The sequence below is a fragment of the Pinus tabuliformis genome, chromosome 5_1 (genome assembly GCF_031772625.1).
Source record: "Pinus tabuliformis cultivar Carrire ecotype Pingquan chromosome 5_1, CPIR1, whole genome shotgun sequence".
Lineage (NCBI taxonomy): Eukaryota > Viridiplantae > Streptophyta > Pinopsida > Pinales > Pinaceae > Pinus > Pinus tabuliformis.
In genome coordinates, this window is record NC_142305.1 from 30,237,256 (window position 1) to 30,247,108 (window position 9,853).

Consider the following 9,853-nt stretch of genomic DNA (forward strand, 5'->3'; position numbering starts at 1 on the left):
TGATATTGCATTGTAGATATTTAAACAATAAAATTTATCATACTTAAGACATAATCCAACTCCGCCCACCCCCCAATTTCTCATTTGGAATGATGACCCAAGTACTAACGACCCATCCCCCACCACCGCCCCCTCCCCGCCCCCCCCCGCCCACCCCACACCCGCCACCGCCCCCTCCCCGCCCACCCATCCCCCGCCACTGCCCCCTCCCGGCGCCCCCGCCCACCCCACCACCGCCACCGCCCCCTCCCCGCCTCCATCGCGGGGCAATGAATTACCTCCTGTAGAGGATGGGGACTATCCCACTCCTGTACTTGGCGATCTTCTGATAAGCAGGCTCCGCCATGTCGAAGTGCTGCAGTGGTGGGTTGCACCATCCACCGTTGTTGTTGGGGAGAGCGGAGTTTGGCGGGCAGAAGTTGGTGGCTGTGACCGTGACAGTTCCTGGCAAACACCATTGGGGATCGTCGATACATTTCATTTCGTAGCACGCTCCGCAGCTGAGTCCGCTGTTGAAAAGCGCAGTGCTCAAAGCAGCAGTGTTGGTTCCATAACCTTGGCTATAAAGATTACCGTATCCACACGCCCCTCCTGGGAAAAGACACAATAGCAATATGAAAGCAAACAATTATAATCAAAACATATGTCAGAAAGCAATTATAATTCACGAATGGCAACTTTTTCTTGAGTGTGGATTGATACTTCTACAAGGGTGTGAAGTATACTAGTAGCTTAAATATTAAGCATCATTTTAAGGTAAATATCAAGTATTACGGGTTAAGTTAATGATGACATATTTATCAAATATTTGGCCATCAAACGAATATGAGTGCGATCAATGTCTCTTTAAATATTAATCATTAGACTAATGAACAAGTCAAGATAAGCTTAGGGGTTGATGATTAGTATACTGCCTTTCCATCCTATTAATTAAATATCATTTTATTCCCATGATACAATACAAGATGTAAAAAAGAACTTAGCCAATCATTGACATCCACACTCACAGCTAAGGTTTTGGGAATTCTGACCCATTTCAAGAAAGCTTAGGATCTAGTTCAGCCAATACACTGCTCTACCACTAAGCTGCATTAACATTCACATTTAAGCTGTATTAAGTGCATATTGCTTAATATTTGCTTTTCAATAAAACACAAACTCACCCATAGTTCCCGAAGCGTCAGCGCCACCATAGAACGTGGCGTGGGCGGATTGCCAGCCACCGTATCCATAAGCTCGAGCAGACATCCATAGGAATCCTAGCAATGAGATCAAGGCAATTGTGTGGATCTGAGCCATTAACCTGCAAAGAAACAAGCTCATGATTAATCCACATGACTAGTTTCCTCGTTTAATAAAAAACAATTGATATCGGAGTAGTTACATTACAGCAGCAAAGGATTCAGGGTTTCCGGAATACCCAAGAGAGGTCGAAGGAGAAACAAAATGAAGTGAAAACCGAGGATTCTCTCCGTTGAGAAGTTGAAGGCGAGAGGGCAAATATATAGAACCCGTCCCTCGTTTTGTCGCACAGTTTGCGTTTTCCACTCGGTCTTGTGTGAAGTTGCCCATGTATTGCACACCGCGTACAATTAATGGGATCAATTTTTGAGAAAGGACGAGAGGGTCGTATTCACATGGACCATCACCATTTAATGATTTGTCAAACTTGCTGCTGTCCAGATACGCACGGCAAGGAAATTGAAATAGCGGTGGGAGGGAGGAGTTTCTCACATGTGTTTATAAAAAGTGATAATTCTTCAAATGGGCATTGTACTCGTTGGAGAAAACAGCGTCGTGGTCACACCAAACTCTATTTTCACCAACTGTTTGATTCTCTTCGTTTTCAGAGGAAGAACAGTACTTGGAACCTTCGTGGTAATAGCGGTGACCAACGTCACAACCTCATTTTTATCGCTGCCGGGAAACCGTGGAAGGGAGGTATCCACCGACTAACAACGGATTAATCATTAAACACTGGCTCATCCCTTTTTGTAGGAGCATTTACAATTTCGTTTTCCCGCCACGCTCAACGAGACCAGGCCAACTGGCCAACTTTAATATGGGATGAAAGACTGATTTCCTTATTTGTAAATCCTTTCCATCATATTTGAATTGGCTATGTTAATCCTTCTCATAATATTTGAATCACTCATTTGATTAGACCTAAATTTCATACAAAACTAATTAATCTACTTTTTCATATACATTTGAATTAGACCTGTTAATCGTTTCCATAATATTTGATTAAATTCAATGAAAACTAAATCTTTTTCCAACCAAACCAACTAATATAGGAAACTGACGGATTTAGGTACCACAGTTCATGTTGGTTTATGTAACAACTGTTCTAATACAGGAAACTGACGAATTTAGGTATCACAGTTCATGTTTGTTTATGTAACAGCTGTTCTGCGACATTGTTCTGTCCCCATTCATACGCGTTAAAAATATCACATTGCGTTATATGGTGGCTCTCGCCTAAAAAGCCAGATATCCAGTATTAAGAAATTTTTGTAATTATGCACGTCAATTCACCCTTCCAATCATTCTCGTGTCGGTGCTGGACCAACGGTCTCGTATGCACTGTTTTCGTCATTATTAGATAATACACTCTGAACATACCACCGTGGCTGTCACTGGCGTTGTCTAACAAGGTTAAAATTCCATCGCTGTGTTATTTTTATTTAGCAGCGCCACCCCGGGCCGCCCCGCCCCGCCCGACCCACGGTGGGTCGATTCCCGGAATCGACCCGCCGCTAGTCGGGCGGGGTGGTGTGGCCCGGGGGTGGCGCTGTGGGTCTAGATCCGCGCAGCGCCACCCCTCGGCCGCCCCGCCCCGCCCGACCGGCGGCGGGTCAATTCCCGGAATCGACCCGCTGCCGGTCGGGCGGGGCGGGGCGGTCGGGGGGTGGCGCTGCGCGGATCTAGACCCACAGCGCCACCCCCGGGCCGCCTCGCCCTGCCTGACCAGCGGCGGGTCGATTCCGGGAATCGACCCACCGCGGGTCGGGGGGGGCGGGGCGGCCCGGGGTGGCGCTGCTAAATAAAAATAACACAGCAATGGAATTTTAACGTTGTTAGACAATGCCAGTGAGCCACGGTGGTATGTTAGATAATGCACTCTGAACAATGGATCATTACGTATGGATCATTTTGATAGATTTGTATACAATGTTGATGACGTTCGCATCATCATTTTAAGAAGCTTCTTACATGCTCGTGAACTTGAAGTCATTACCAGAGAGTGACAAACGTAAAGTTAACATAAATGGCCTTTTCTGAACAACGAGGACAGTGGGAAAATAGGGAAGAATTAATATGCTTTCAGGAATATAAACACATAAATTATTGATTATTTATTATATATAAACACATAAAGTACTGGTTATTGATTATGTATGGATTACTTTGATACATAATTGCTACGTGTACAGTATCGATTTTTTTAGTATGTTTTTAAGTTTCTATATTTTCAGTAGCTCTATTCGTTGTTATTATTGTAGTGGTGATTAATTAGAGTTGTGTTTGACATTATATATCTTTCTTTATCAAGATTGTGGTAGTGGTGGTTCATTACATTTTTGTTTGAAATTAAATTAAATTTTGGTTATTATAATGGTGATTAATTGGAGTTGTGTTTGATATTATAGTGGTGATTAATTAGAGTTGTGTTTGATATTATAGATTATTTTTTATGGAGTCGTCTAGGGAGGTGGAGGAATTGTCTAGGGAGGTGGAGGAATTGTTTGGACTGCCAAAAGTGGCTAGAATCTGGGTAAAAAATATTAAAAAGTTCTTGTACATGTTTATAAAATCTATATCTCAGATGTAAAGTTGGAGGAAAAAAGCATGCATTATTATTACGTACAAGTTCAAATATGAGAGCTAAAAGCAACTCAATCCTATATTATTTAAAATGGTTATATATATATATATATATATATATATATATATATATAGATATATATATATATATATATATATATATATATATATATATATATATATATATATATATATATATATATATATATATATATATTAGTTTTTCGCATTGATTTTTAAGTTAATCATTATTTTTTGAAAAAAAAGTAGTTATTATTATCGTTTTGACATGAAATTCATAAAAAAAACTATTATTTCACCATTTTTAGTTAATATTTTTGTATAAAAATTGTGATTTTGACATGTTAATTCTAGCAAAAAATTATCAAAACGTTTAGTTTTTTTGTTATATTTATGTTAAAAATGGTTATTTTTTATGTCCATTGTTAAAAAATGTTGTTTTTTAGAAATAGTTATTTCATGTGGATTGAAAAATTAATTAAGGATGTCTAAATATGTAGATTATCTAAAATTCAAACTATCGACTTTCTAATTTAAAAACGCAAAACAATAAAAACCCCACTAAAAAAAAAAAAATTAAGATAGAGAACAAAAAAATATGAATACAATGACGACTTCAAAAACTATCAATTTAGAAAATAATTTTTTACATTTCACACACTAGAAAATTTAAAGTCAAAAAATAGGTCTTTTAAAAAAAGGGTGTGATGCAGAATACTCACTTTTTAAAATCAGGATGAAAATCACTACCATTCACTACCATTCTAAAACTTAATGCACATGAAAAAAATTAAAGTTCCAAAAACCATGTTCTAAAAAAACATGTGTATTCTGCATCACCACCTTTGAAAATCGGGTCATTTTTTTGCCACCTCTACAAAACGGGTAACAGTATCAGTTCCCGTTTCAAAGTTTACATTGTTATATTGAATCGCGGTGGTGGTGGAGTTGGTATGGGTGAAGATGGAGGTGATAACGGTGAAGCCAGTGGTGGTGTGGGTGGAGGTGGTATTCGCGGAATTCTTTGCCTTATCAGATGAATGGCACTTTGCGGAGAGACCTTCGTGAGCTTTTCCTTGTCTCCTCGCGGAGGTGAAATCAAGAGGCTATTTTATGGTCCCTTATTTCCTTCATTCTTGTAAACCTTTCCACTTCACGTAGCTCTGAACATCAAGGTAACTGCATAACCCTCATTTCGCACAATGGCATTTTAATCCAAATATTCAACGACTTTACATACTTATGTCGCGGTACTTTGAGAAAGCGCCACTCTGCCTCATTGTCGCTGACTAAGGTATCAACCGTGAACTCAATAATGAATCCTCCTATAATCTGATCGAGCCGATGATCAATGATGCACACAATCTTATCCTCTAATGCTTCCAATATTTGCACTAGCTCTGGGGTCCACACAATAGGACCGTCAAGTTTCCACCTTCCTTGGTTGTCTGCTAGCTTCGCAATCCACTTGTATATCTCAGTAGGGAAGGACGCAAAAAATATTTCTTGGATCTCTGTATACAGGTAGCTATCTAGCCACTCTTCTTTTGATAGTTGCGGGTTTCTGTTCTCCTGCGCCACGAATTCGTGAATTCTTATGTCCAACCAGCCTTCAATTTCTTTCTTAGTTGGATTCCAATGATAAGATATCAGACATCTCTATGTAGATTTTGATCCCGACAATGGAACCATTTGTTGGCTTATGGGGGCCTGACCCAGGTTCGAAGTTATTTAGCCAAACAAATCTGTACACTACTGGCCCTTTTGTCATCAGCCCGTGGAGTGTGGACTGAAGTCTCACCCGAGGCAGTATGGGGGGATGCTGGAACCAAGTTTCCACACCCTTGAGATGTTTGTGATGTCGATTTAGTCCAACTATGCATGTCTTCGCGCAGGTCTCTTCGTGCATTGTTCCAAACTTCAGTACCTTTGCGATTTGTTAAAATTGTCTTTCGCGTAGCCCTAACCAAGGTCTGAGATGCCTTCGCGCTGCTATGGCTGCGAGCTGCACTATTTCCCTAAACTACACCGCATATCTTACTTATCTTCTTAACAAATATTAGTTAACTTCGCGTAAACATATATTCTATCTTACATTCACTTAATCAATACAAGTATACACATTCGCGCATCATATAAGTATTAGAAGTGAAATTCATACCCAAGATAACAGATGCATAAAACAGGAAGTAAATACAAATAAATGATAGGAAACTTCTCTTTATAAATACTTCCAATTGTTACAGACTTGACTCGCCCTGCGTACTCAGCTACAGGGGTTCGTGCACTCAGCTGCGAACTAATAGGCCTTTGTGCACTCAGCTGCAAAGCCTTCTCCTACTCTACGACCCAAAACTAGAATTTACACTTCAGATCTATCTCGCACACATCCTATGTTCTTCATTATCATTATGCTATATAACTACTTAGAGCTTCACTCTATTTATACAATCCCATGGTCCACGGACCATGGGTAGATCTCTACAGCCGACATTACAATAACAAACTTAAGGGCGGACAACCCTATGACTCTTTAACAAACTACGTGCTCCGCGCGCACAAAGTGCAGTGTCTTTACATTGGAATTACAATTTTTGACCAAAATCTGGGCTCTAAGCCCCAAAACTTCCCTTGGGGGATCCCACGCCCAATAGGCTGGCTAAATAACTCCGAACCTAGGTCAAGCCCCCATAAGCCAACAAATCCCTACACTACTGGCCCTTTCGGCATCAGTCTATAGACCACGGACTGAAGTCTCACCCGAAGCAGTATGGGGGGATGATGGAACCAAGTTTCTGCACTCTTGAGATGCATGTGATGTTAGTTCAGTCCAACTATGCTTGTCTTCATGCAGGTCACTTCATGCACTGTTCCAACCTTCAGTACCTTCGCAATCTGTTACAATCGTCTTTCGAGCAACCCTAACCAAGGGTTGAGATGCCTTCGCGCTGTTATGGCAACGAACTGCACTATTTCCCCAGACTACACTGTGTATCATACTTATCTTCTTAATAGATCTTAGTTAACTTCGTGTAAACTGATATTCTATCTTACATTCACTTAATCAATACAATTATACACATTCACGCATCATATAAGTATTAGAAGTGAAATTCATACCCAAGATAACAGATGCATAAAACAGGAAGTAAATACATAGAAATGATAGGAAACTTTTATTTATTAATACTTCCAACTGTTACAGACTCGACTCACCTTGTGCACTCAGCTACAGGGGCTTGCGCACTCAACTGCGGACTACTAGGCCTTTGCGCACTTAGCTGCATAGCCTTCTCCTACTCTACGACCCAAAACTAGACTTTACACTTCAGATCTATCTCGCACACATCATATGTTCTTCATTATCATTATGCTATATAACTACTTAGAGCCTCACTCTATTTATACAATCCCATGGTCCGCGGACCATGGGCAGATCTCTACAGCCAACATTACAATAACAAACTTAAGGGCGGACAACCCTATGACTCTTTAACAAACTACGCACTCCGTGCACACAAAATGCAGAGTCTTTACATTGGAATTACAATTTTTGACCAAAATCTGGCTTTAAGCCCCAAAACTTCCCCTGGGGGATCTCGCACCCAACACCCCAACAAGCCTCACCCAACACCCATTGGACTATGAGAATATTACTTCCTCTACTGAAGCTACCAACCACCATCGGCAAGGAACACCCATCCCTTCTTCACCAAGCTATCTCGATCTATTGATCATCTAGAGCCACATTTCAGAATATTTCAAACTGGACTCCTTCACAAAACAACAACAACTTTCTTTCTCTAATGAACTCTCAATAAATCAACACCAACACAACATAAAATAATCTATAAAATGAATCAACAAAAGAAGCTCTACAATAATCAATCTTCTCACAAACAACTACTGCATACAATGAACAAACACTAGCTGCTACCAATATCCAATAGAACTGAAACCAATCATTAGTTCACCTCCTCACTCTCTGCATAATATGTTTGATGAAATAAATACTAGTTATTTGCTGCAAAACCTACAGAATGCTTTAGAAATTCTGCATCACACAACTCACATAAATTGTACAAAATCCTTCAAACTTACATTCCCTCGACACACCAAGAGAATTGACTAATTTTCTCACAAAAATATATGTCAAATTATCCTCAACAATTCTCCATGCGAATACCATAGGAAAATACCATGGTTATCGCAATACCATAGACACTTATACCATGGTAATATCCAAGTCAATACCATAGGTAAATACCATGGTTATGCCAATACCACGAACACATGTACCATGGTAATATCCAAGTCAATACCACGGGTAAATACCATGGTTATGCCAATACCACGGACCCTTGTACCATGGTAATCTCCAAGTCAATACAACAGGTAAATACCATGGTTATGCCAATACCATGAACACCTGTACCATGGTAATCTCCAAAACAATACCATGGGAAAATACCATTGTTATGTCAACACCAAGACTATCTGCACCAAGGTAATATCACATGCCAACCTAATCCACACACATACTAATACCATGGTAATGCCAATACCAAGAATACATGTACCATGGTAATACTCTACTCATGAAAGTATGCAAGACACGTAAGTAAACCAAAGAAAATTACCAAACTGCAACACAATCATATGCAATAGATCTAGATACATAAAACACCATCTAGTGCTTGCACTAACACCTGCAACGAATCATGCAACCATCATGATACCAGGTTGACATAAATTCCAACCAGTATCACCACAACACAACACCTATGCCAACATTGTCTAGATTGAATGTCATTGGTAGTTTAGTTATTTCTTTAATAAGTTGTCCTCTTTTTGTAGACAAGAGTGATCAAGGGAGTGAAATTTCAAGTAGAGATATTGTTTTAAGTTTGCAGGGTGAAGGAATTGTTCATGATTTGATTTGATACAATGACGTTATATAGGGTATACAAAGTCTTTGTGGTACATATAGTACTATGCCTCAAAGTTGACGATTCTGGGTTGACAAAACAAATGTTGAGTTAAATATAAACCACTATTGCAACCAACAGTAACTAAGGAACAATTTTATGTTATTGACATCATGAACCTAATTCACATCTCTCTATCCAATATGTTATGTTTAGGTTGTTGGTTATGAACATTTTAATGAATATAATATTTATTCATGTCTTTCAAATACTTGAAAAATATTTTCATGATAACCTAATGTGGGTGAATAGGTTCGCCATGAACCTATAGAATATTCCCACTACTTATGCAAAGCCAATGCATGCGCGACAATTTTCTCGAGTCCATCAGATATTCAATTCCATATTTATAATGATGGTTCATATACTTAAGCCCTAAAGTAAGATATTTAGTTAGCCAAACCATTTACTCCTATGATCCATAAACCATTGAAGTGTTGGAAGCTTCCCATTGAACTTGGGAAACCCCTAGGTTTAAAAGTATTCCCCTATCAACTTGAGTGAGATGGAATGTTACTATCTACTTACATTCATGGCCATCCTCAACTTCTATCAATTCCACCAACATGTTGTATCGTTGTCATCTTGTTTTCAAGTTCAAATTTTCTTATGTGCAATATTTTTTTAGTGAACTAAGGACTAAGATTCAATCATGCAAAACCAACTCTATACCCACGTCAGTATTATACCAAACTCACTTTGTACTGTACCCTCTACATAAATATTCAATGCTTACACCACTTCAATGACAACTCACATACAAGCAACACCATGCACATGGCAATGTTGGTTATCATTGAGTCTACAATGACCACATACTTAAAGCAGTGATAAAATGAAAGCAAGTTAGTACACACCCATAGTTGATTTAATGTTTAGGAAGAAGATGATGATCAACATCATCACTGAGCCCAAGACCAATTATTAGAGAGCTTTATAGATGAGCGCTAATAAATCATCCCCATATGTAATGATTATAACATAATTCATTTACATACCCTTTTTGATTCATAAAC

General features: G+C 39.2%; 1 pseudogene across 1 annotated transcript; it reads right to left on the minus strand.

Annotated features, from left to right (window-relative positions):
• Positions 1-274: 274 nt before the first annotated feature.
• LOC149163354 (expansin-A1 pseudogene) lies at positions 275-1,572 on the minus strand (annotated as a pseudogene). Its single transcript, XR_016260038.1, has 3 exons — positions 1,421-1,572; positions 1,164-1,303; positions 275-591 (listed from the first exon to the last, which is right to left on the minus strand). The product of XR_016260038.1 is annotated as an expansin-A1 pseudogene (transcript).
• Positions 1,573-9,853: the final 8,281 nt, after the last annotated feature.